Source organism: Salvelinus fontinalis, chromosome 15, assembly GCF_029448725.1.
Source record: "Salvelinus fontinalis isolate EN_2023a chromosome 15, ASM2944872v1, whole genome shotgun sequence".
In the NCBI taxonomy this organism is placed as follows: domain Eukaryota; kingdom Metazoa; phylum Chordata; class Actinopteri; order Salmoniformes; family Salmonidae; genus Salvelinus; species Salvelinus fontinalis.
In genome coordinates, this window is record NC_074679.1 from 9,227,969 (window position 1) to 9,254,684 (window position 26,716).

Consider the following 26,716-nt stretch of genomic DNA (forward strand, 5'->3'; position numbering starts at 1 on the left):
TATAACACCTTGCTAGAGGACGACAGCACCACCGAGCCAGTCCCCAGTGGGTGGTCAACATGATGTGACGCAATGTAAGCAAGGACAGTTTTGAACCAGGTTCAGTTAACATTTCCACACAGATGTAGTAGCATTGTCATTGCTGACACTCCACCCTACAGGTCAAAGGTCAATCAAGCAGCTCCAAATCATATTTTATTGTGAGCAGTGTGTATTATTTAGTAACTGTTACAACTTCTAAACAACCCTACTAGTCGGACTATCAAAGCTGCTCCCCGTGATAAACCAGTCATCTCCCATTCCTCTTTTCGCCTGGTTATCGGTAACCACTAACAACGGACTAAAACTCACTCTATTGCCGCGTTCAAGACAACTGGGAACTCTGAAAAAAACGAGCTCCGACTGGGAAAAATAATTTTGAACAGTCATCCAACTTGAAATTCCAAGTCGTAACTCTGGCCTCTTTCTAGAGCTCAGACTTTCCAACCCGAAGATCACTGACGTCATGATTTGACCTCGTTTTGTCCAGAGTTCCCAGTTGTCCTACACTGCGTTCAAGTGCTAGTCAGAACTTGGAAACTCTGACATTTCTGACTTACTAACCAGTTGTAGCTATACATGTGCTGCGTTCAACCAGTTAGCAAGTCAAACATTTCTGAGTTTCCCAGTTCCGACTAGAACGTGAATGCGGAAAAAAAAAAGCACCACATGAGCCTCTCCTTCAATAAAGGTCTTGTGATGTCATAGGGCGTGGCCATCTTGGATGAGGGCGGAAGGGTTATGGAATCCAGCTTTTGCCAAATGAATGTCAGATTTGACTTTTCGTAGCAGGTTAGGAGAATTTAATCAGCAGGTTAGGAGAATTAACGCAGCAAGTTTGGAGAATTAGGTTAAGGTTATTTGGGTGCAGGAATGTCACATTTGTATTTACACGTTATGTTAATTATCATTGAAGTTGGTGGTTACTAAGCCTGATGAATTTACTGTGTTAAATGAGGCCCCACCTCCTGGTTACACTAGTGACCATATCCCCCGCGCCTCCCGCAAAGGCAGAGGTGTTGCTAACTTTCACATCAGCAAATTTCAAGCCCCCCCCCCCAAAAAAAATCGATTGCGTTTTCGTATTTTGAGCTTCTAGTCATGAAATCTATGCAGCCTACTCAATCACTTTTTATAGCTACTGTTTACAGGCATCCTGGGCCATATACAGCGTTCTTCACTGAGTTCCCTGAATTCCTATCGGACCTTGTAGTCATAGCAGATAATATTCTACTTTCTGGTGATTTTAATATTCACATGGAAAAGTCCACAGACCCAGTCCAAAAGGCTTTCGGAGCCATCATCGACTCAGTGGGTTTTGTCCAACATGTCTCTGGACCTACTCACTGCCACAGTCATACTCTGGACCTAGTTTTGTCCCGTGGAATAAATGTTGTGGATCTTAATGTTTTTCCTCATAATCCTGAACTATCGGACCACCATTTTATTACGTTTGCAATCGCAACAAATAATTTGTTCAGACCACAACCAAATATCATCAAAAGCAGTGCTATAAATTCTCGGACAACCCAAAGATTCCTAGATGCCCTTCCAGACTCCCTCCACAAAACTGGAACAGAAATGGCGCCACACCAAACTGGAAGTCTTCCGACTAGCTTGGAAAGACAGTACCGTGCAGTATCGAAGAGCCCTCACTGCTGCTCGATCATCCTATTTTTCCAACTTAATTGAGGAAAATAAGAACAATCCAAATGTATTTTTGATACCGTTGCAAAGCTAACTAAACAGCAGCATTTCCCAAGTGACGATGGCTTTCACTTCAGCAGTGATAAATTCATGAACTTCTTTGACGAAAAGATCATGATCATTAGAAAGCAAATTACGGAATCATCTTTAAATCTGCGTATTCCTCCAAACCTCAGTTGTCCTGAGTCTGCACAACACTGCAGGACACTGCCAGCCAAACCTTGACCCAGAAAATATATTAAAAACTATCGGCCTATATGGAATCTTCCATTCCTCTCAAAATGTTTTGAAAAAGCTGTTGCACAACAACTCACTGCCTTCCTGAAGACAAACAATGTATACGAAATGTTTCAGTCTGGTTTTAGACCCCGTCATAGCACTGAGACGACACTTGTGAAGGTGGTAAATTACTTTTTAATGGCGTCAGACCGAGGCTCTGTATCTGTCCTCGTGCTACTAGATCTTAGTGCTGCTTTTGATACCATCGATCACCACATGCTTTTGGAGAGATTGGAAACCCAAATTGGTCTACACGGACAAGTTCTAGCCTGGTTTAGATCTTATCTGTCGGAAAGATATCAGTTTGTCTCTGTAGATGATTTGTCCTCTGACAAATCAACTGTAAATGTCAGTGTTCCTCAAGGCTCCGTTTTAGGACCAGTATTGTTTTCACTGTATATTTTACCTCTTGGTGATGTCATTCGGAAGCATAATGTTAACTTTCACAGCTATGCGAACGACACACAGCTGTACATTTCGATGAAACATGGTGAAGCTCCAAAATTGCCCTCCCTGAAGCCTGTGTTTCAGACATAAGGAAGTGGATGGAGGCAAATGTTCTACTTTTAAACTCGGACAAAACAGAGATGCTTGTTCTAGGTCCCAAGAAACAAAGAGATCTTCTGTTGGATCTGACAATTCATCTTGATGGTTGTACAGTCGTCTCAAATAAAACTGTGAAGGACCTCTGCGTTACTCTTGACCCTGATCTCTCTTTTGACGAACGTATCAAGACTGTTTCAAGGACAGCTTTTTCCATCTACGTAACATTTCAAAAATAAGAAACTTTCTGTCCAAAAATTATGCAGAAAAATGTATATATATTTTTTGTCACATCTAGGTTAGACTACTGCAATGCTCTACTTTCCGGCTACCTGGATAAAGCACTAAATAAACTTCAGTTAGCTGCTAAAATCTTGACTAGAACCAAAAAATGTGATCATATTACTCCAGTGCTAGCCTGCTAACCTACAAAGTATTACATGGGCTTGCTCTTACCTACAGTTGAAGTTGGAAGTTTACATACACCTTAGCTAAATACATTTAAACTCATTTTTTCACAATTCCTGACATTTAATCCTAGTAAACATTCCCTGTCTTAGGTCAGTTAGGATCACCACTTTATTTTAAGAATGTGAAATGTCAGAATAATAGTAGAGAGAATTATTTATTTCAGCTTTTATTTCTTTCATCACATTCCCAATGGATCAGAAGTTTACATACACTCAATTAGTACTTGGTAGCATTGCCTTTAAATTGTTTAACTTGGGTCAAACATTTTGGGTAGCCCTCCACAAGCTTCCCAAAATAAGTTGGGTGAATTTTGGCCCAATCCTCCTGACAGAGCTGGTGTAACTGAGTCAGGTTTGTAGGCCTCCTTGCTCGCACATGCTTTTTCAGTTCTGCTCACAAAGTTTCTATAGGATTCAGGTCAGGGCTATGTGTTGGCCACTCCAATACCTTGACTTTATTGTCTATAAGCCATTTTGCCACAACTTTGGAAGTATGCTTGCGGTCATTGTCCATTTGGAAGACCCATTTGCAACCAAGCTTTAACTTCCTGACTGATTTCTTCAGATGTTGCTTCAATATATCCACATAATTTTCCTCACTCATGATGCCATCTATTTTATGAAGTGCACCAGTCCTTCCTACAGCAAAGCACCCCCACAACATGATGCTGGCACCCCCGTGCTTCACGGTTGGGATCGTGTTCTTCGGCTTGCAAGCCTCCCCCTTTTTCCACCAAACATAAAGATGGTCATTATGGCCAAACAGTTCTATTTTCGTTTCATCAGACCAGAGGACATTTCTCCAAAAAGTACAATCTTTGTCCCCATGTGCAGTTGCAAACCGTAGTCTGGCTTATTTATGGCGGTTTTGGAGCAATGGCTTCTTCCTTGCTGAGTGGCCTTTGAGGTTATATCGATATTGGATTTGTTTACCTGTGGATATAGATATTTTGGACCTGTTTCCTCCAGGTGCTTTGCCATTGTTCTGGGATTGATTTGCACTTTTCACACCAAAGTACGTTCATCTCTAGGAGACAGAACGTGTCTCCTTCCTGAGCGGTATGACGGCTGCATAGTCCCATGGTGTTTATACTTGCGTGCAATTGTTTTTACAGATGAACGTGGTACCTTCAGGCGTTTGGAAATTGCTCCCAAGGATGAACCAGACTTGTGGAGGTCAACAATTTTTTTGTGAGGTCTTGGCTGATTTCTTTTGATTTTCCCAGGATGTCAAGCAAAGAGGCGCTGAGTTTGAAGGTAGGCCTTGAAATGCATCCACAGGTACACCTCCAATTGACTCAAACTATGTCAATTAGCCTATCAGAAGCTTCTAAAGCCATGACATAATTTTCGGTAATTTTCCAATCTGTTTAAAGGCACAGTCAACTTAGTGTATGTAAACTTCTGACCCACTGGAATTGTGATACAGTGAATTGTAAGTGAAATAATGTGTCTGTAAACAATTGTTGGAAAAATTACTTGTGCACAAAGTAGTTGTCCTAACTGACTTGCCGAAACTATAGTTTGTTAAACTGCTGCCTTGCTTCTGAAGCTAAGCTTAAGCAAATATCCCAATGCCCCAGGGCAGTGATTGAGGACACTGCCCTGTGTAGGGTGCTGTCTTTCGGATGGGATGTTAAACGGGTGTCCTGACTCTCTGAGGTCATTAAAGATCCCATGGCACTTATTGTAAGAGTAGGCGTGTTAACCCTAGGGTCCTGGCTAAATTCCCAATCTGGCCCTCAAACCATCACGGTCACCTAATAATCCCCAGTTTACAATTGGCTCATTCATCCCCCTCCTCTCCCCTGTAACTATTCCCCAGGTCTTGCTGTAAATGAGAATGTGTTCTCAGTCAACTTACCTGGTAAAATAACGGATAAATAAAAATAAAAATAAAATAATAATAAACAAGACATTTGTGGAGTGGTACCTAAGTGTATGTAAACTTCTGACTTCAACTGTATCTTTCCGATTTGGTCCTGCCGTACATACTTACACGTACGCCACGGTCACTAGACACAGGACTCCTTACTGTCCATAGAATTTCTAAGCTAACAGCTTGAGGCAGGGCTTTCTCCTATAGAGCTCCCTTTTTATGGAATGGTCTGCCTACCCATGTGAGAGACGCAGACTCGGTCTCGACCTTTAAGTCTTTATTGAAGACTCATCTCTTCAGTAGGTCCGATGATTGAGTGTAGTCTGGCCCAGGAGTGTGAAGGTGAACGGAAAGGCACTGGAGCAACGAACCGCCCTTGCTGTCCCTGCCTGGCCGGTTCCCCTCTCTCCACTGGGATTCTCTTCCTCTAACCCTATTACAGGGGCTGAGTCACTGGCTTACTGGTGCTCTTCCATGCCGTCCCTAGGAGGGGTGCATCACTTGAGTGGGTTGAGTCACTGACGTGATCTTCCTGTCCGGTTTGGCGCCCACCCTTGGGTTAGTGCCGTGGGGGAGATCTTCGTGGGCTATACTCGGCCTTGTCTCAGGATAGTAAGTTGGTGGTTGAAGATATCCCTCTAGTGGTGTGGGGGCTGTGCTTTGGCAAAGGGGGTGGGGTTATATCCTGCCTGGTTGGCCCTGTCCAGCGGTACCGTCGGACGGGGCCACAGTGTCTCCCAACCCCTCCTGTCTCAGCCTCCAGTATTTATGCTGCAATAGTTCAGGTGTCGGGGGGCTAGGGTCAGTCTGTTATATCTGGAGTATTTATCCTGTCTTATCCAGTGTCTTGTGTGAATTTAACTATGCTCTCTCTCTCTCTACCTGGCCTGATGACTTCTTGCTGTCCCCAGTCCACCTGGCCGTGCTGCTGCTCCAGTTTCAACTGTTCTGCCTGCGGCTATGGAACCCTGACCTGTTCACCGGACGTGCTACCTTGTCCCAGACCTGCTGTTTTCAACTCTCTAGAGATAGCAGGAGCGGTAGAGATACTCTGAATGATCGGCTATGAAAAGCCAAATTACATTTACTCCTGAGGTGCTGACCTGTTGCACCCTCTACAACCACTGTGATTATTATTATCTGACCCTGCTGGTCATTTATGAACATTTGAACATCTTGGCCATGTTCTGTTATAATCTCCACCCGGCACAGCCAGAAGAGGACCAGCCACCCCTCGTAGCCTGGTTCCTCAACAGGTTTCTTCCTAGGTTCTAGGTTTTTCTTAGCCACCGTGCTTCTACACCTGCATTGCTTGCTGTTTGGATTTTAGGCTAGTTTCTGTACAGCACTTTCTAACATCAGCTGATGTAAGAAGGGCTTTATAAATAAAGTTGATTGGTTGATGCTACTGGTCCAATTTGTAAGTCGCTCTGGATAAGAGCGTCTGCTAAATGACTTAAATGTAAATGTAATGTAAATGTCTCAGATCCGACGGTTTCCACTAGTTACCACAGTCACAAAGTCAAAATTGTCTATATCATAAAGATTCATGAAGAAAAAAGAGCACGTTTTTCTTTATTTAATGTTATGCATACGGTTAGCAGTGTGGTTAAGGTTGGGGTTAGGTTGAAAAATCACAATTTAAGAAGATAAATTGTACAAATAGGCCTGGTTTATGACTTTCTGGCTGTGGTATCTACTGACGACCAGCTCCGAGGCGAGAGAAATTGACCGCCACGTTTGGTGTTTAGGTAAGGGCTAAGAGGGACGTCACGCACCCAACATCCCTCAGCCAATCACCCAACGGAAATTAATGACATTTGGTGCGTTCAAGACAACTTGGAATTCTGAAAAATATGAGGTCAAGTCATGACTTCTGGGATATTCAGGTCGGAAAGACGGAGCTCTAGAAAGAGACCCGAGATCGCGAGTTGGAATTCCGAGTTGGATGACAGTTCAAAACGAGTTTTCTCAGTCAGGGATAGTTTTTCCCCCCGAGTTCCCAGTGTCTTGAACGGCAAGAAGTCGGAATTCTGAGATTTCCGAGTTTCCAGTTGTTCTGAACGTGGCATTTGCCTCCGGGTATTCGACGGAAAAACATTTCGCGTCTAAAATTGGATCCTTGGGACGTCCCAACTCTAACGCCACCCCATTGAAGTTGACATTTAAAATGGTACAGGTAAGGGTTAAGGTTAGGGTTATGTAAGGGTTGTGGTTAGGCTTATGGTAGGGGTTAAGGTTAGAGTTAGGGTTTAGGGTAGTGACGTCCCAGGGATCCCTTATAGCATTAACTGTTGGGGCGTGGCTGTGGGATTCCTCAGAGGGCAGTCCGTTTGAAGCGAGGCAACAGTAAGAGCTGATATTATCCAGTCCTGAACCGACGACGGTCCTCTAAAAACAACTTCAGGTAGGTTGCTGAACGATTTAATTCAGCTTAGATGAATACTATGTTATTCAATTAATTAAAATAAGTGTTTATGTCTGATGACCGAGCCGAGTTTCGGATGAAAATATTAAACAATGTGGTTGTAAATATAGGTTTGTAAAATCTATCTTAATCCTTTTCAATGCAATATTCTGTAGTTTGGTCAACATAAATTCACTTTTACGTCGGTATCAATTCACGTTATATTGTTTTTAAGGCAGAGTAAATATTTAGCTTCGGGAAACGTCCCGTTTTAACTCAGTGATAAAGCCGCTTACCGACCTTGTTACCTGTTCTAATGAGCGCGCGTTACGTGTGGTCGGTTTCAGAACCCTGGACATCGCTCGAGCGCTCATTCTACAAACAGGCAACATCCTGACGAAACAACACAGAAACATTAAGAGATTTTAAAGTTTGTTTGTAAAAACGCTGTAAATGAGTTCAACCGTGTAATTTGTTTTGAAAAAAAAAATACATGGTTTGTATTAAGAGGTCAACATTGAAAGAGTAAGAGAGATGTTCTCCAATTGTGACATTCGCAAGCTACACTTCATCGTTTGTCACAGAAATGGGTCATTCAGTAGCCTAGACAAGGCAGTACAGTAGCTCTTAAGGTATTTCTCGGGAAAACAAATGTCAAGACGCTGTTTAAACGTAATTGGTAAGATGGTGCGATATTGCCATTGACCTTTTTGGGGGAAATAATTTAGGTTCAAATGTTAGGTTATATGAAGCGAAAGGTTAAGACAGTTTTGTTTGAGACACGTGGCTGTGTTATGTCAAGTATTTCTCAAGCTAAAGCGACTATGGCGATGTAACATGCTATTCGTGCCCACCTACGGCCTCTGCCAAAAGCACATTCGCGTCGCTGGATGTGAACATGTGTCTCTTTCTTCGGTTCAAAGAGGTGTAGCTTAAACCACACATTAAAGTAGTCACAGTTCCGTCAGCCAACACAGGGATAAGACGTGATTATGATATAGCCTAGCTAATACACTATGTGTAGGCAGAGTTCCCGGTGGGAGAGGAGCTGTGAGGGGGGTTGCCAGATTCGCTGCCAAGGGGATATCCCTCCTTCACACTTCTTAATAGCTTACATTGAGCCTCAAGGCCCAGTGCAAGGCCCGGTTGGTCTGTGTATTTAGATCTGTATAAATGTGTCAGGGGAGACAACCTGCTCAACCTGAGGTAGAGGTATCCACATTGAGGTAGAATACAAAACAATATTTGCTTTATTGGTCCATTTGCATGGATATGCTTTATTTATTGCTGTCATAGTACCCAACCTGACACACTGCCGAGCAACGCCCCTGGAGCAAAGTGCCGTGCTCAAGGGTACAATGGCGGTCGGCGGTATATGGGATAAATAGGTAGGCAGATCAAAATGTATTTGTTTCTGTATCCGTGACTGTGTGGTCACCAATTGGCCTGTATAGTGCTGCTGCTTTAATACGCAGGATTCTATGTTATTCTCCAGGGTTTTTTGACCCATGAAGAGGAAGCCTGCACTCTTTGACCCAGTCAGACAAACAGTTGGGGAAGGAAAGCTGCTCAAGGAGAGCCTCAGAGACTCACCCAGGTCACTTCTATTCAATGGGCTAAGTTAGGATCATAATATTGAAGCACTTGACTATCTTTGCACTATAGATCAAGTTTATTTGGAAGCAGGGGTTTGGCAGACTAACTGACGTTTAGACTGGTCCCTCATGTCTTCCTGGGGTACAGTGTGCAGGCAGAACTTCAGTAGCCTGACATACAAACTGATTTCCCAGTTGATTCGCTTCAATGATGAGTGTCTACAACTTCACCAACTCATCCCTGATCTCTCCCGTCCACTGTTCTAACTCAGGATAATGAGACAGGAGCACTAGATTATCTCTGCTCTAGTTTTAATGGAAGCAGGGAATGTCTGACAGACACATTCTTGAGATGCTGTGTAGACTACATGGCAGTATGTTGAAGTTGTTCACATGAGTGTGTATTTACACGTGGAGTGTTGGTATTTTCCTTGTTGTTCCCTGGCTTTGATAAGGGTTAGGGAGCCTGGGTTCCACCAAGCAGGGTGACAACAGAATAGAACAGTAGGTGGCTGAGTTGGGCTATAAGGATCACTCACTAACAAACAGAATGGAGGGGTTTTCCAAAGTGGTAGCCTATTGGCTGGCTCCGTGTAAAATATGGCCTTATGAACAGATCTAGGATCAGCTTAGTGTCCCCAAATTCTAACCTTAACCATTGGTTGTCTTCCAACAACATGTGGGAGGAAACCGCACTATAGCCACTCTAACTGCAATGTGAATAATCTATATTCAGTAGTCTATATCCCCGATAGGACTATAACCCCTTCTCCCCTAACCATGAATAGTCTATATTCAGTAGTCTACATCCCCGATAGGACTATAACCCCTTCTCCCCTAACCATGAATAGTCTATATTCAGTAGTCTATATCCCCGATAGGACTATAACTCCTTCTCCCCTAACCATGAATAGTCTATATTCAGTAGTCTATATCCCCGATAGGACTATAACCCCTTCTCCCCTAACCATGAATAGTCTATATTCAGTAGCCTATATCCCCGATAGGACTATAACCCCTTCTCCCCTAACCATGAATAGTCTATATTCAGTAGCCTATATCCCCGATAGGACTATAACCCCTTCTCCCCTAACCATGAATAGTCGATATTCAGTAGCCTATATCCCCGATAGGACAATAACCCCTTCTCCCCTAACCATGAATAGCTCGTGATTTTCCTCACATACCTCGTGCATTTCATCACATACCTCGTGCATTTCATCACATCCTCTTCAGTCAAACAACCAGTAATATTGTGCGCCTCTGGTTCTTTTCCTGTGTTTGGTCCGGACCTCGTTCTCACCTACAGCGAACTGCACCACGGGACAAATTGAAACCGCGGTGTGTTGTTTAGTGTGCGCATCTGAGTATGAATAATGTTCACACCAGTCCAGACGAACCGAACTAAGGGGAGAAACGCACCAGAGTTCGGGGGTGGGTGGGTGGGTGGGGGGGGACAAACCCTCTAAACCAATTTGGTGTGAAAGGTCTGTGGGGGGTGTAGTTCAGGGGGAAGAGTCATCCATGAATTACAGTACATGGCAGAAGATAGATGTTGTTGACTTCCAACTGCATGAAAACTGATGACTAACAGTATATCAGAGTCAGGAGAATTATATCTATCTGTTCGACTGTACTGATCATGTCTTCATAGCTCTCAAACTCAACTCTGGACCTGGAAGCCAGTTCCACTGCTTTTTTTCAATTGTTCCCCTCTAAATCAGGGACTGACTTAGACCAAGGACACCAGATGGATGCCATAAATGATCAAGTAGAACAGAAAAGCAGCAGTAGTCCGGACTTCGTAGGGTGAGATTTGAAAACCTCTGCATAGGCTGTTGGGCTGTGGGCAGGTAGCTTAGCGGGTTAGAGCATTGGCCCAGTAACTAAAAGGTCAGTGGTTCGAATACCTGAGCAGACAAGGAGAAAAATCTGTCAATGTGCCCTTGAGTAAGGCACTTCACCCTAATTTGCTCTATGGGTGCCATACTACTATAACTGACCCTGTAAAACAACACATTTCACTGAACCTATCCAGTGTATGTGGCAATAAAACATTTTGGTATTGTTTTATTCAGTAAGAAATAGGTCAGAATAAATTCACATCCAAATGGCTTTGTGCAGACCAGTATGAAAGTATGAAAAACACAGTATGTTCATCTGAATCTATATTTTGACTAATGATTTTTCATTTAGAAAATAGATGAACGGGGAAAACGTCCAGAATCTTGGGTTTCACCAGTCATCATATTAAGAGGCATCATTCCCAATACTGGTCTATAAGGCATCATCTAACTATGGTGATGCATTTACATTTACATTTAAGTCATTTAGCAGACGCTCTTATCCAGAGCGACTTACAAGTACATACATTCATACTTTTTTTGTACTGGCCCCCCGTGGGAAATGAACCCACAACCCTGGCGTTGCAAGCGCCATGCTCTACCAACTGAGCTACACGGGGCCGTGATGCGAAGTTAGTTCACTTCGATACGTTGCATTATGATGAATGTCCTGAAGCAGATACCATGCCGTTATTACTCTTCTATGACACTGTATACATAGCTGTTCTTTTCCTCCGGCTTCTGTTCCCCGCGACAGATCGTTTCTGAAACCTCTTTGGAATCTGAACTGGGACTGCCTAATTGATCTGAATGAGAGTGCATATTTGCAGTAACCCGAACCTCCACCCCCCCCCGGCATGCACAGATGCATGCACACACAAACACACACTCGGAAGTCACCTCAAAGCAAGGGCAAGCTGGGCATGGTGATACTGTCATCCATCAGAACTGTGGAGCCTGTCGGACTAGCTAACTAACTAACTAACATAGACACAACTGCCCCAGACTAGACAATGTTCCTAATGAATCCACCATCTGTGTGGGTGGGACTTATGGTTAATGCGTCAGCATGCTAGCAGAACTCAGTGTGCTCGCATACACCCTTAAAAGATCTTCACTTGAAAAACGAGAAAAAAGCGGCGACTAGTACTGTTTGTCCATTTTGAGATGCTGTAGCCAGTATACACTTCCTCAAAATAGGCAGAATGAATCTAAGATAACTCAATAAATCTGTCATTCATTTTGATGTTTTTGCTAAGGAGATCTTAGTCCCGCAATTTCTAACTAATATGTTTTTTTAATGAAAAACTAGTTGTCTCTCGTTGAATGACACCAAATACTTTATTGAAGAATCCCTACTGTTGACCAATTATCGCCGAAGGTAGAGGAGACTTCGGCTCCGAACTTCGCCTAACCTCCAGAAAAATTGTTGTGTGCCTGAACAGCTGGAAAAACCAAAACATCCCAAAATGTCATCATCATAGATGCACAAACTCTTCAGAACTGTTTCGGCTGGGACACTTTCTGACGCCTTTACAGTAGAGCAGATGCACGTGGCACATCTGGGCACAGGAGTGCAGCCCTGTCACTTTGAAGTCACCACAGTGCAAGGTATGTTTACAGCTCTGTGGAGGATGTGTACGAACATACAGCTCTGTGGAGGACGGGTATGTTTACAGCTCTGTGAAGGATGTGTATGTTTACAGCTCTGTGGAGGACGGGTATGTTTACAGCTCTGTGGAGGATGTGTACGAACATACAGCTCTGTGGAGGACGGGTGTGTTTACAGCTCTGTGGAGGACGGGTGTGTTTACAGCTCTGTGGAGGACGGGTGTGTTTACAGCTCTGTGGAGGATGTGTATGTTTACAGGTCTGTGGAGGATGTGTATGTTTACAGCTTTGTGGAGGATATGTATGTGTAACATGGAATGACGCTGGAGAGATGAAGCAGGTACGGGGAGTCAAACATTTCATAAGGAACGGACATGGAACGAGACAGGAACTGTGTCAGAAAATGAGTAGCACTAACAAAAACACAATCAATGCAGCAGCAGGGAACTGACAAATATAGGGGAGGAAATAAACAGGTGATGACTGAGTCCAGGTGAGTCCAATATCGCTGATGCGCGTGACGAGGGAAGGAAGGTATGCGTAATAGATCGCAGGAGTGCGTGATGCAGGGCAGCCTTGCGCCCTCAAGCGCCTAGGGGGGAGCTGGAGCAGACGTGACAGTACCCACCCTCTAGGGGCGCCACCCGCCGTCCCACCTGGGCGAACCGGCCGAGACATGGGCGCTGGGCAAGCCGGTTGGGGCGTGGAAGCCCAACGAACCGGCAGGAGCATGGGAGTCTGGCGGGCCGGCTGAGGCAAGACGCCTGTCGATCCTGCTGCAGAGAGGGAGCCCGAAGATTCAGTGGAGTGTGACGTGAAATGAAAACCTGCCGAGCCAACCGAGGCGAGGAAACCTCTCGAGCCAGCCAGGGCATGGAAACCCGACAGGCTGGCTTAGGCACCCCCGGTTCCATCGGCGGTGGAATCCACCCCGACGTCACTAACAAAACAAATAAACTCCTGGACCGGCTGGGCGAACAAAAACTGACGATCCAGGCTGAGGCCCGGCGTGGGATGGGCGCCATCCGAGCCAACCGGGGCAAGGAAACCTCAAGCCAGCTAGGGCGTGGAAGCCCGACAAGCTGGCTAGGCACCCCCGGTTCCATCGGCGGCAACCCAGAGCCGATGTCACTACTAACCGGAACGCCAGTACTCCCCGACGCTTCGTATGTTGGCTGCTGCATTCTGTCACATGGAATGACGCTGGAGAGACGAAGCAGGTACGGGGAGTTAAACATTTAATAAGGAACTGACATGGAACGAGACAGGAACTGTGTCAGAAAATAAGTAGCACTAAAAAAAAACTATTAATGCAGCAGCAGGGAACAGAGCAGGGAACTGACAAATATAGGGGAGGAAATAAACAGGTGATGACTGAGTCCAGGTGAGTCCAATATCGCTGATGCGCGTGATGAAGGAAGGCAGGTGTGCATAATAGATAGCAGGAGTGAGTGATGCAGGGCAGCCTGGCGCCCTCAAGCGCCCGGGGGGGGGGGGGGGTTGGAGCAGACATGACAGTATGTTTACAGCACTGTGGAGGACGGGTATGAACAACACACAGCTCTGTGGAGGATGGGTATGTTTACAGCTCTGTGGAGGATGGGTATGAACAACACACAGCTCTGTGGAGGATGTGTATGTTTACAGCTCTGTGGAGGATGGGTATGTTTACAGCTCTGTGGAGGATGGGTATGTTTACAGCTCTGTGGAGGATGGGTATGTTTACAGCTCTGTGGAGGATGGGTATGTTTACAGCTCTGTGGAGGATGGGTATGTTTACAGCTCTGTGGAGGATGGGTATGTTTACAGCTCTGTGGAGGATGTGTATGTTTACAGCTCTGTGGAGGATGGGTATGTTTACAGCTCTGTGGAGGATGTGTACAGTGGCAAGAAAAAGTATGTGAACCCTTTGGAATTACCTGGATTTCTGCATAAATCAAATGTGATCTCATCTTCATCTAAGTCACAACAATAGACAAACAAAGTGTGCTTAAACTAATAACACACACATTATTGTATTTTTCTTGTCTATATTGAATATATCATTTAAACATTCACAGTGTAGGTTGAGAAAACTATGAACCCCTAGGCTAATGACTTCTCCAAAAGCTAATTGGAGTCAGGAGTCAGCTAACCTGGAGTCCAATCAATGAGACGAGATTGGAGATGTTGGTTAGAGCTAAGCTGCCCTATAAAAAACACTCACAAAATTTGAGTTTGCTAATCACAAGAAGCATTGCCTAATGTGAACCATGCCTCGAACAAAAGCGATCTCAGAAGACCTAAGATTAAGAATAGTTAACTTGCATAAAGCTGGAAAGGGTTACAAAAGTATCTCTAAAAGTCTTGATGTTCATCAGTCCACGATAAGACAAATTGTCTATAAATGGAGAAAGTTCAGCACTGTTGCTATTTTCCCTAGGAGTGGATGAGTGGTCATCTCCCAAGATGACTGCAAGAGCACAGCACAGAAAGCTCAATGAGGTTAAGAATAATCCTAGAGTGTCAGCTAAAGACTTTCAGAAATCTCTGGAACATGGTAACATCTCTGTTGACAAGTCTACAATACATAAAACACTAAACAAGAATGGTGTTCATGGGAGGACACCACAGAAGAAGCCACTGCTGTCCAAAAAAAACATTGCTGCACATCTGAAGTTTGCAAAAGTGCACCTGGATGTTCCACAGAGCTACTGGCAAAATATTCTGTGGACAGATGAAACTACAGTTGAGTTGTTTGGAAAGATCACACAACACTATGTGTGGAGAGAAAAAAAGGCACAGCACACCATCATCAAAACCTCATCCCAACTGTAAAGTATGTTGGAGGGAGCATCATGGTTTGCTGCCTCAGGGCCTGGACAGCTTTCAATCATCGACGGGAAAATGAATTCCAAAGTTTATCAAGACATTTTGCAGGAGAATGTTAGGCTATCTGTCCGCCAATTGAAGCTCAACAGAAGTTGGTTGATGCAATAGGACAACGACCCAAAACACAGAAGTAAATCAACAGAACGGCTTCAACAGAAGAAAATACGCCTTCTGGAGTGGCCCAGTCAGAGTCCTGACCTCAACCCAATTGAGATGCTGTGGCATGACCTCAAGAGAGCACTTCACACCAGTCATCCCAAGAATATTGCTGAACTGAAACAGTTTTGTAAAGAGGAATGGTCCAAAATTCCTCCTGACCGTTGCACAGGTCTGATCCGCAACTACAGAAAACATTTGGTTGAGGTTATTGCTGCCAAAGGAGGGTCAACCAGTTATTAAATCCAATAAAGACATGAAAACATATAATTGTTTGTGTGTTATTAGTTTAAGCAGACTGTGTTTGTCTATTGTTGTGACCTAGATGAAGATAAGATCACATTTTATGACCAATTTATGCAGAAATCCAGGTATTTCCAAAGGGTTCACATACTTTTTCTTGCCACTGTATGTTTACAGCTCCGTGGAGGGTGGCTATGAACAGCATAGAGCTCTGTGGAGGGTGGCTATGAACAGCATAGAGCTCTGTGGAGGGTGGCTATGAACAGCATAGAGCTCTGTGGAGGGTGGCTATGAACAGCATAGAGCTCTGTGGAGGACGGATATGAACAGCATAAATCAAATCAAATTTTATTTGTCACATACACATGGTTAGCAGATGTTAATGCGAGTGTAGCAAAATGCTTGTGCTTCTAGTTCCGACAATGCAGTAATAACCAACAAGTAATCTAACCTAACAATTCCACAACTACTACCTTATACACACAAGTGTAAAGGGATAAAGAATATGTACATAAAGATATATGAATGAGTGATGGTACAGAACGGCATAGGCAAGATGCAGTAGATGGTATAGAGTACAGTATATACATATGAGATGAGTAATGTAGGGTATGTAAACATAAAGTGGCATAGTTTAAAGTGGCTAGTGATACATGTATTACATAAAGATGGCAAGATGCAGTAGATGATATAGAGTACAGTATATACATATACATATGAGATGAGTAATGTAGGGTATGTAAACATTATATTAAGTGGCATTGTTTAAAGTGGCTAGTGGTATATTTTTACATAATTTCCATCAATTCCCATTATTAAAGTGGCTGGAGTTGAGTCAGTATGTTTATAGCGGCCACTAAATGTTAGTGGTGGCTGTTTAACAGTCTGATGGCCTTGAGATAGAAGCTGTTTTTCAGTCTCTCGGTCCCTGCTTTGATGCACCTGTACTGACCTCGCCTTCTGGATGATAGCGGGGTGAACAGGCAGTGGCTTGGGTGGTTGTTGTCCTTGATGATCTTTATGGCCTTCCTGTGACATCGGGTGGTGTAGGTGTCCTGGAGGGCAGGTAGTTTGCCCCCGGTGATGCGTTGTGCAGACCTCACTACCCTCTGGATCAACCCTCCGCATAGAGCTCTGTGGAGGGTAGGTATGAACAACATAGAGCTCTGTGGAGGATGTGTATTTATTTATTTTTTATTTCACCTTTATATAACCAGGTAGGCTAGTTGAGAACAAGTTCTCATTTACAACAGCGACCTGGCCAAGATAAAGCACAGCAGTTCGACACATACAACAACACAGAGTTAAACATGGAATAAACAAACATACAGTCAATAATACAGTGAAAAAGTCTATATACAGTGTGTGCAAATGAGGTAAGATAAGGGAGGTAAGGCAATAAATAGGCAATGGTGGCAAAGTAATTACAATATAGCAATGAATCACTTGAATGGTAGATGTGCAGAAGATGAATGTGCAAGTAGAGATACTGGAGTGCAAAGGAGCAAGATAAATAAATAAAAACAGTATGGGGATGAGGTAGTTGGATGGGCTATTTACAGATGGGCTATGTACAGGTGCAATGATCTGTCAGCTGCTCTGACAGCTGGCGCTTAAAGCTAGTGAGGGAGATACGTGTCTCCAGCTTCAGGGATTTTTGCTGTTCGTTCCAGTCATTGGCAGCAGAGAACTGGAAGGAAAGGCGGCCAAACGAGGAATTGGCTTTGGGGGTGAACAGAGAGATACACCTGCTGGAGCGCGTGCTACGGGTGGGTGCTGCTATGGTGACCAGTGAGCTGAGATAAGGCGGGGCTTTACCTAGCAGAGACTTGTTGATGACCTGGAGCCAGTGGGTTTGGCGACGAGTATGAAGCGAGTGCCAGCCAACGAGAGCGTACAGGTCGCAGTGGTGGGTAGTATATGAGGCTTTGGTGACAAAACGGATGGCACTGTGATAGACTGCATCCAATTTGTTGAGTAGATTGTTGGAGGCTATTTTGTAAATGACATCGCCGAAGTCGAGGATCTGTAGGATGGTCAGTTTTACGAGGGTATGTTTGGCAGCATGAGTGAAGGATGCTTTATTGCGAAATAGGAAGCCTTAGCTAGATGTAATTTTGGATTGGAGATGCTTAATGTGAGTCTGGAAGGAGAGTTTACAGTCTAACCAGATACCTAGGTATTTGTAGTTGTCCACATATTCTAAGTCAGAACCGTCCAGAGTAGTGATGCTGGACGGGCGGGAAGGTGCGGGCAGTGATCAGTTGAAGAGCATGCATTTAGTTTTACTTGTATTTAAGAGCAATTGCAGGCCACGGAAGGAGAGTTGTATGGCATTGAAGCTCGTCTGGAGGGTTGTTAACATAGTGTCCGAAGAAGGGCCAGAAGTATACAGAATGGTGTCGTCTGCGTAGAGGTGGATCAGAGAATCACCAGCAGCAAGAGCGACATCATTGATGTATACAGAAACGAGAGTCGGACCGAGAATTGAACCCTGTGGCACCCCCATAGAGACTGCCAGAGGTCCGGACAACAGGCCCTCCGATTTGACACACTGAACTCTATCAAAGAAGTAGTTGGTGAACCAGGCGAGGCAATCATTTGAGAAACCAAGGCTGTTGAGTCTGTCGATAAGAATAAGGTGATTGATAGTCGAAAGCCTTGGCCAGGTCAATGAATACAGCTGCACAGTATTGTCTTTTATTGATGGCGGTTATGATGTCGTTTAGGACTTTGAGCGTGGCAGATGTGCACCCATGACCAGCTCGGAAACCAGATTGCATAGCGGAGAAGGTATGGTGGGATTCGAAATGGTCAGTAATCTGTTTGTTGACTTGGCTTTCGAAGACCTTAGAAAGGCAGGGTAGGATAGATATAGGTCTGTAGCAGTTTGGGTCTAGAGTGTCTCCCCCTTTGAAGAGGGGGATGACCGCGGCTGCTTTCCAATCTTAGGGAATCTCAGATGATACGAAAGAGAGTTTGAACGGGCTAATTATAGGGGTTGCAAAAATTTCTACAGATAATTTTAGAAAGAGAGGGTCCAGATTGTCTAGCCCGGCTGATTTGTAGGGGTCCAGAGTTTGCAGCTCTTTCAGAATATCAGCTATCTGGATTTGGGTGAAGGAGAAATGGGGAAGGCTTGGGCGAGTTGCTGTGGGGGGTGCAGGGCTGTTGACCGGAGTAGGGGTAGCCAGGTGGAAAGCATGGCCAGCCATAGAAAAATGCTTATTTAAATTCTCAATTATAGTGGATTTATCGATGGTGACAGTGTTTCCTAGCCTCAGTGCAGTGGGCAACTGGGAGCAGGTGGACTTTACAGTGTCCCAGAACTTTTTTGAGTTTGTGCTACAGGATGCAAATTTTTGCTTGAAAAAGATAGCCTTAGCTTTCCTAACTGCCTGTGTATTTTGGTTCCTAACTTCCTTGAAAAGTTGCATATCACGGGGGCTATTCGATGCTAATGCAGAACGCCACAGGATGTTTTTGTGCTGGTCAAGGGCAGTCAGGTCAGGGTTGAACCAAGGGCTATATCTGTATGAACAGTATGAGCAGAATAATGGCTAACGGCTTGTGTCAGGTTGTATACATACATCTGGGAGGGAGGGAGATGAGAGTGTGCGTCTCTGAGGGCAGACGTGCATGTGCACACGCATATTTTTGCGTGTGTGTGTGTGTGTGTGTGTGTGTGTGTGTGTGTGTGTGTGTGTGTGTGTGTGTGTGTGTGTACGTACAGTACTTCGAGAGGGGGAATTAAAGGGAAGTGAGAGGGAGGAGGGAGTCGGGGGTTAAGAGACAAAGAGAGAGAGAACGTGAAAGAGGGACTGTGTGTTATGCAAGTGTATGAGATGGGTGTTCTGCCTGGTATCTGCCTGGTAATGGTGTGGAGGCGTGGGGGTTGGTGGAGGGTGGGGGTGGGTGGGTGGGTGCTCTGCTTGGTAATGGTAAAGAGGCATGGGGGTGGAGGGAGGGAGAGGAGGGGGGAGGGGCTGTGAACAGGCCTACTCCACTAGATTAATACTGTAGGTTTTATCCTCTCCGGATGGGAGAGGATAATCCTCTCTGGGAAAGATGATTGCTTCGAATCTCCTGAATACTGCATTGCCATCATAGGCCTTACCACTACCCACATGCATGTACACACACAATCACATGCGCATGCACACACACTAACAGTTGTATAATGAGGAAAGTGGCGTCACCGTGCTTAACATGTTTGAAGGCTGATTATATTCAGAAATTGCCTCTGTGTCAGTTACTAATACAGACTCTTCGGTGTCTCAACAAGGATCCGTAATATTCCATGATGCCGTATTGTCACAGTATGTCAGCACTAGCAGTGGGTTACAGTGTGTTAGCACTAGCAGTGGGTTACAGTGTGTTAGCACTAGCAGTGGGTTACAGTGTGTTAGCACTAGCAGTGGGTTACAGTATGTTAGCACTAGCAGTGGGTTACAGTATGTTAGCACTAGCAGTGGGTTACAGTATGTTAGCACTAGCAGTGGGTTACAGTGTGTTAGCACTAGCAGTGGGTTACAGTGTGTTAGCACTAGCAGTGGGTTACAGTGTGTTAGCACTAACAGTGGGTTACAGTGTGTTAGCACTAGCAGTGGGTTACAGTGTGTTAGCACTAGCAGTGGGTTACAGTGTGTTAGCACTAGCAGTGGGTTACAGTGTGTTAGCACTAGCAGTGGGTCACAGTGTGTTAGCACTAGCAGTGGGTCACAGTGTGTTAGCACTAGCAGTGGGTCACAGGGTGTTAGCACTAGCAGTGGGTTACAGTGTGTTAGCACTAGCAGTGGGTTACAGTGTGTTAGCACTAGCAGTGGGTTACAGTGTGTTAGCACTAGCAGTGGGTTACAGTGTGTTAGCACTAGCAGTGGGTTACAGTGTGTTAGCACTAGCAGTGGGTTACAGTGTGTTAGCACTAGCAGTGGGTTACAGTGTGTTAGCACTAGCAGTGGGTTACAGTGTGTTAGCACTAGCAGTGGGTTACAGTGTGTTAGCACTAGCAGTGGGTTACAGTGTGTTAGCACTAGCAGTGGGTTACAGTGTGTTAGCACTAGCAGTGGGTTACAGTGTGTTAGCACTAGCAGTGGGTTACAGTGTGTTAGCACTAGCAGTGGGTTACAGTGTGTTAGCACTAGCAGTGGGTTACAGTGTGTTAGCACTAGCAGTGGGTTACAGTGTGTTAGCACTAACAGTGGGTTACAGTGTGTTAGCACTAGCAGTGGGTTACAGTGTGTTAGCACTAGCAGTGGGTTACAGTGTGTTAGCACTAGCAGTGGGTTACAGTGTGTTAGCACTAGCAGTGGGTTACAGTGTGTTAGCACTAGCAGTGGGTTACAGTGTGTTAGCACTAGCAGTGGGTTACAGTGTGTTAGCACTAGCAGTGGGTTACAGTGTGTTAGCACTAGCAGTGGGTTACAGTGTGTTAGCACTAGCAGTGGGTTACAGTGTGTTAGCACTAGCAGTGAGTTACAGTGTGTTAGCACTAGCAGTGGGTTACAGTGTGTTAGCACTAGCAGTGGGTTACAGTGTGTTAGCACTAGCAGTGGGTTACAGTGTGTTAGCACTAGCAGTGAGTTACAGTGTGTTAGCACTAGCAGTGGGTTACAGTGTGTTAGCACTAGCAGTGGGTTACAGTGTGTTAGCACTAGCAGTGGGTTACAGTGTGTTAGCACTAGCAGTGGGTTACAGTGTGTTAGCACTAGCAGTGGGTTACAGTGTGTTAGCACTAGCAGTGGGTTACAGTGTGTTAGCACTAGCAGTGGGTTACAGTGTCAGCACTAGCAGTGGGTTACAGTGTCAGCACTAGCAGTGGGTTACAGTGTGTTAGCACTAGCAGTGGGTTACAGTGTGTTAGCACTAGCAGTGGGTTACAGTGTGTTAGCACTAGCAGTGGGTCACAGTATGTTAGCACTAGCAGTGGGTTACAGGATGTTAGCACTAGCAGTGGGTTACAGGGTGTTAGCACTAGCAGTGGGTTACAGGGTGTTAGCACTAGCAGTGGGTTACAGTGTGTTAGCACTAGCAGTGGGTTACAGTGTGTTAGCACTAGCAGTGGGTTACAGTATGTTAGCACTAGCAGTGGGTTACAGTATGTTAGCACTAGCAGTGGGTTACAGTATGTCAGCACTAGCAGTGGGTTACAGTGTGTCAGCACTAGCAGTGGGTTACAGTGTGTCAGCACTAGCAGTGGGCTACAGTGTGTCAGCACTAGCAGTGGGCTACAGTGTGTCAGCACTAGCAGTGGGTTACAGTGTGTCAGCACTAGCAGTGGGTCACAGTGTGTTAGCACTAGCAGTGGGTCACAGTGTGTTAGCACTAGCAGTGGGTCACAGTGTGTTAGCACTAGCAGTGGGTCACAGTGTGTTAGCACTAGCAGTGGGTCACAGTGTGTTAGCACTAGCAGTGGGTCACAGGGTGTTAGCACTAGCAGTGGGTTACAGGGTGTTAGCACTAGCAGTGGGTTACAGTGTGTTAGCACTAGCAGTGGGTTACAGTATGTTAGCACTAGCAGTGGGTTACAGTATGTTAGCACTAGCAGTGGGTTACAGTATGTTAGCACTAGCAGTGGGTTACAGTATGTTAGCACTAGCAGTGGGTTACAGTGTTTTAGCACTAGCAGTAGGTTACAGTGTGTTAGCACTAGCAGTGGGTTACAGTATGTTAGCACTAGCAGTGGGTTACAGTATGTTAGCACTAGCAGTGGGTCACAGTATGTTAGCACTAGCAGTGGGTCACAGTTTGTTAGCACTAGCAGTGGGTTACAGTGTGTTAGCACTAGCAGTGGGTTACAGTATGTTAGCACTAGCAGTGGGTCACAGTATGTCAGCACTAGCAGTGGGTTACAGTATGTTAGCACTAGCAGTGGGTTACAGTATATTAGCACTAGCAGTGGGTTACAGTATGTCAGCACTAGCAGTGGGTTACAGTATGTCAGCACTAGCAGTGGGTTACAGGATGTTAGCACTAGCAGTGGGTTACAGTGTGTTAGCACTAGCAGTGGGTTACAGTATGTTAGCACTAGCAGTGGGTTACAGGATGTTAGCACTAGCAGTGGGTTACAGGATGTTAGCACTAGCAGTGGGTTACAGGATGTTAGCACTAGCAGTGGGTTACAGGATGTTAGCACTAGCACTATCAAATCAAATTGTATTTGTCACATGCGCCGAATACAACAGGTGTAGATCTTACTGTGAAATACTTATTTACAAGCCCTCAACAAGCCCTCAACAATGGTTGAGGGCTTGCCAGGAATCAATTACCCACCATTAAAGATATTCTCCGGTACCTTTGTGTACTTTTTAGCCAGTAGTTTTGAAAGTAGCGCTCACGAGCCAAAAGAGGTCCCCAAAAATAACATACTACGCATTGGCTAGAACTCAAATTTCTAGTTGGGTGGTCCACGTGGGAGAAAATGTAGGGACAATGGCACAGCACAGCTGCCAGATTTCATGGCTAATTGAGAGGGAAACAGTAGTTTTACTCATATATCATGAATACATGAACTACACATTGACACGTCCAGCCCAAAGCTGGAGGGAATTTGTAATGTCATCAGCCTCCATCTTGCTTGAGGAGCAATAGAGAATAAAAGAGGAAAGGTCCCTCCCACTTGTGCTATGTCATGACTTACCGGAACTACTTATTGAGATGTGCCTTTTGTTAAGTAAATCAGGTGTTAACTAATGTGAAAAGGAGACTTGAGGGCCACTTTAAGTAGTCCAGGCTTCAGCCTTTTCACCAGCAACAGATCAATCTACAGCCAAAATCACAGCCGATCCACTCTATTCAATACGCATCACAAAGTTCAGATTTACAGAGTGGGTGAAATTTAAAGGTAATGTTCCATCGTTAGCAGAGACAGCGTTCACGGTAAATGCTGCACATGTCGGCTCAATCAGTAATTACCTTTAAATTTCTGTCACTTCACAGACTGAATAGATCCTCTAATGAGTTTACCATCACACCACCTCACCACGTCAGCCTTAGATTCATAAACATGTTTAATCAATGATCAGAGTGTCTGTTAAATTACTAAAAGTCTCTAACCTGTGTGTGTGTGGTTACTGCCACCTGACAGTAACCACACACGAGAGAGAGAGAGAGAATTATGTTTTATCTGCTTGCCGCCATAGTGTGGAAGCTGTCAGCACCTATTTCACGCTCTTAGAGCCTCGAATGGATTTCTGCACTCCATCTTTGTCAGATCAAATATTTAGCAGTGGGGTCGGCTGGTTCAGAGAGGGGTAGGGCTGGGGCGGGTAGGGCTAGGGCGGGTAGGGCTGGGGCGGGTAGGGCTGGGGCGGGTAGGGCTGGAGCGGGTAGGGCTGGGGCGGGTAGGTCTGGGGCGGGTAGGTCTGGGGGGGGCGGTTAGGCCTGGGGCGGGTAGGGCTGGGGCGGGGCGGTTAGGCCTGGGGCGGTTAGGCCTGGGGCGGTTAGGCCTGGGGCGGGTAGGGCTGGAGCGGGTAGGGCTGGAGCGGGCAGGGTTAGCGGCAGAGCTGGATAGCATTGTGTTCGTGTTCTCTCTCTCATCTTAAGTGTCTGGAGGCCCAGAAACAAGACTGTCTCGGGGAGAGGGGCAAAATCAAACATTGGAAGGCATCAGAGTCACAGAGTAACAAGGCTTGGTGGCCTAAATACAGTGGCCTACATACAGTGGAATACAGTAGAAGTCAATGCTCCCAGTTTTTTGTATAAGTAATATGGCACAGACAGACATGGCAGCTCTGTTTCTAGCTCGTAAGCAACTTTGCAGTATTTCGTTTTTTTGTGTGTTATTTCTTACATTATTAGCCCAGAACGTTTTTTATGTTATTACATACAGTACAGCCGGAAATAACTTTAGGATATCAGAGCGGCGGTAACTCACCAGCATTACTACCAGGAATACAACTTTTCCGAATTGGATCTTTTTGTTGGTACCCCCCAGGGAAATTTAACAGAAACTCAAACAGGAAGTACCCGCGCTAAGGGGTGAAATCAGTACCCGTGCTAAGTGCCCGTGCTAAGGGGTGGAATCGATGCTTCAAGATTGTTTTGATCACACGGAATGGGATATGTCCCGGGTAGCCTCTGAGAATAACATTGATGAATACACAGATACGGTGACTGAGTTCATCAGGAAGTGTGTAGGGGATGTTGGTCCCACTGTGACTATTAAAACCTACCCAAACCAGAAACCATGGATAGATGGCAGCATTTGTGAAAACCATCGCATTTAACCATGGCAAGATGACTGGGTACATGGCCAAATTCAAACAGTGGCCACGCACGTCTCCAACTCAATCATCAAGTTTGCAGACTACACAACAGTAGTAGGCCTGATTACCAACCATGATGAGACAGCCTACAGGGAAGAGGTGAGGGCCCTGGCTGAGTGGTACCAGGAAAATAACCTCTCCCTCAACATCAACAAAATGAAGGAGCTGATCGTGGACTTCAGGAAACAGCAGAGAGAGCACCCATATCCACATCAACAGGACCGTAGTGGAGAAGGTAGAAAGCTTCAAGTTCCTCTGCGTACACATCACTGACAATCTGAATTGGTCCACCCACACAGACAGTGTGGTGAAGAAGGCGCAGCAGCGCAACAGCACCTCTTCAACCTCAGGAGGCTGAAGAAATTTGTCTTGACCCCTAAGTCCTTCACAAACTTAGCACTCCGTGGGTTGATCACCGCCTGGTATGGCAACTGCACCACCCACAAGCGCAGGGCTCTCTAGAGGGTGGTACAGTCTGCCCAAAGCATCACCAGGGGCAAACTACCTGACTTCCAGGACACCTACAGCACCCGATGTCACAGTGTAACAGTTTTAACTTTACGTCGTCCCCTCGCCCCGACACGGGCGCGAACCAGGGACCCTCTGCACACATCAACAACAGTTAACCACGAAGCGTCGTTACCCATCGCTCCACAAAAGCCACGGCCCTTGCAGGGCAAGGGGCAACACTACTTAAGTCTCAGAGCAAGTGACGTTAATGGTTGAAATGCTACTAGCGCGTACCCGCTAACTAGCTAGCCATTTCACATCCGTTACACTCACCCCCCTTTCAACCTCCTCCTTTTCCGCAGCAACCAGTGATCCGGGTCAACAGCATCAATGTCACAGTATAACTTTACGTCGTCCCCTCGCCCCGACACGGGCGCGAACCAGGGACCCTCTGCACACATCAACAACAGTCAACCACGAAGCGTCGTTACCCATCGCTCCACAAAAGCCGCGGCCCTTGCAGGGCAAGGGGCAACACTACTTAAGTCTCAGAGCAAGTGACGTAACTGGTTGAAATGCTACTAGCGCGTACCCGCTAACTAGCTAGCCATTTCACATCCGTTACACTCACCCCCCTTTCAACCTCCTCCTTTTCCGCAGCAACCAGTGATCCGGGTCAACAGCATCAATGTCACAGTATAACTTTACGTCGTCCCCTCGCCCCGACACGGGCGCGAACCAGGGACCCTCTGCACACATCAACAACAGTCAACCACGAAGCGTCGTTACCCATCGCTCCACAAAAGCCGCGGCCCTTGCAGGGCAAGGGGCAACACTACTTAAGTCTCAGAGCAAGTGACGTAACTGGTTGAAATGCTACTAGCGCGTACCTGCTAACTAGCTAGCCATTTCACATCCGTTACAACAGGAAAGCCAAAAAGATTATCAAAGACATCAACCACCCGAGCCATGGCCTGTTCACCCCGCTATCATCCAGAAGGCGAGGGCAGTACAGGTGCATCAAAGCTGGGACCGAGAGACTGAAAAACAGATTCTATCTCAAGGCCATCAGATTTGTTAAATAGCCATTACTAGCCGGCTACCACCTGGCTAGTCAACCTTGAACCTTAGAGGCTGCTGCCCTATATACCTAGACATGGAATCACTGGTCACTTTAATAAGGCAACACTTTTGGGATCGGTGTCCCTTCCACGGGACGGTTGAGCTAACGTAGGCTAATGCGTTTAGCATGAGGTTTTAAGTAACAAGAAAATTTCCCAGGACATAGACATATCTGATATTTGCAGAAAGCTTAAATTCTTGTTAATCTAACTGCACTGTCCAATTTAAAGTAGC

General features: G+C 45.5%; 1 protein-coding gene across 3 annotated transcripts in view; it reads left to right on the forward strand.

Moving 5' to 3' along the window:
- The first annotated feature begins 7,201 nt into the window (after nt 1–7,201).
- LOC129811386 (synaptosomal-associated protein 25-B-like) overlaps nt 7,202–26,716 on the forward strand; it is an 83,457-nt gene continuing 63,942 nt past the window's right edge. For all 3 annotated transcript variants that reach the window (XR_008752872.1, XR_008752873.1, XM_055862646.1), the window contains exon 1: nt 7,202–7,324. The gene's annotated coding sequence lies outside the window, so the exon portion shown is untranslated. The remainder of the gene's footprint in view (nt 7,325–26,716) is intronic.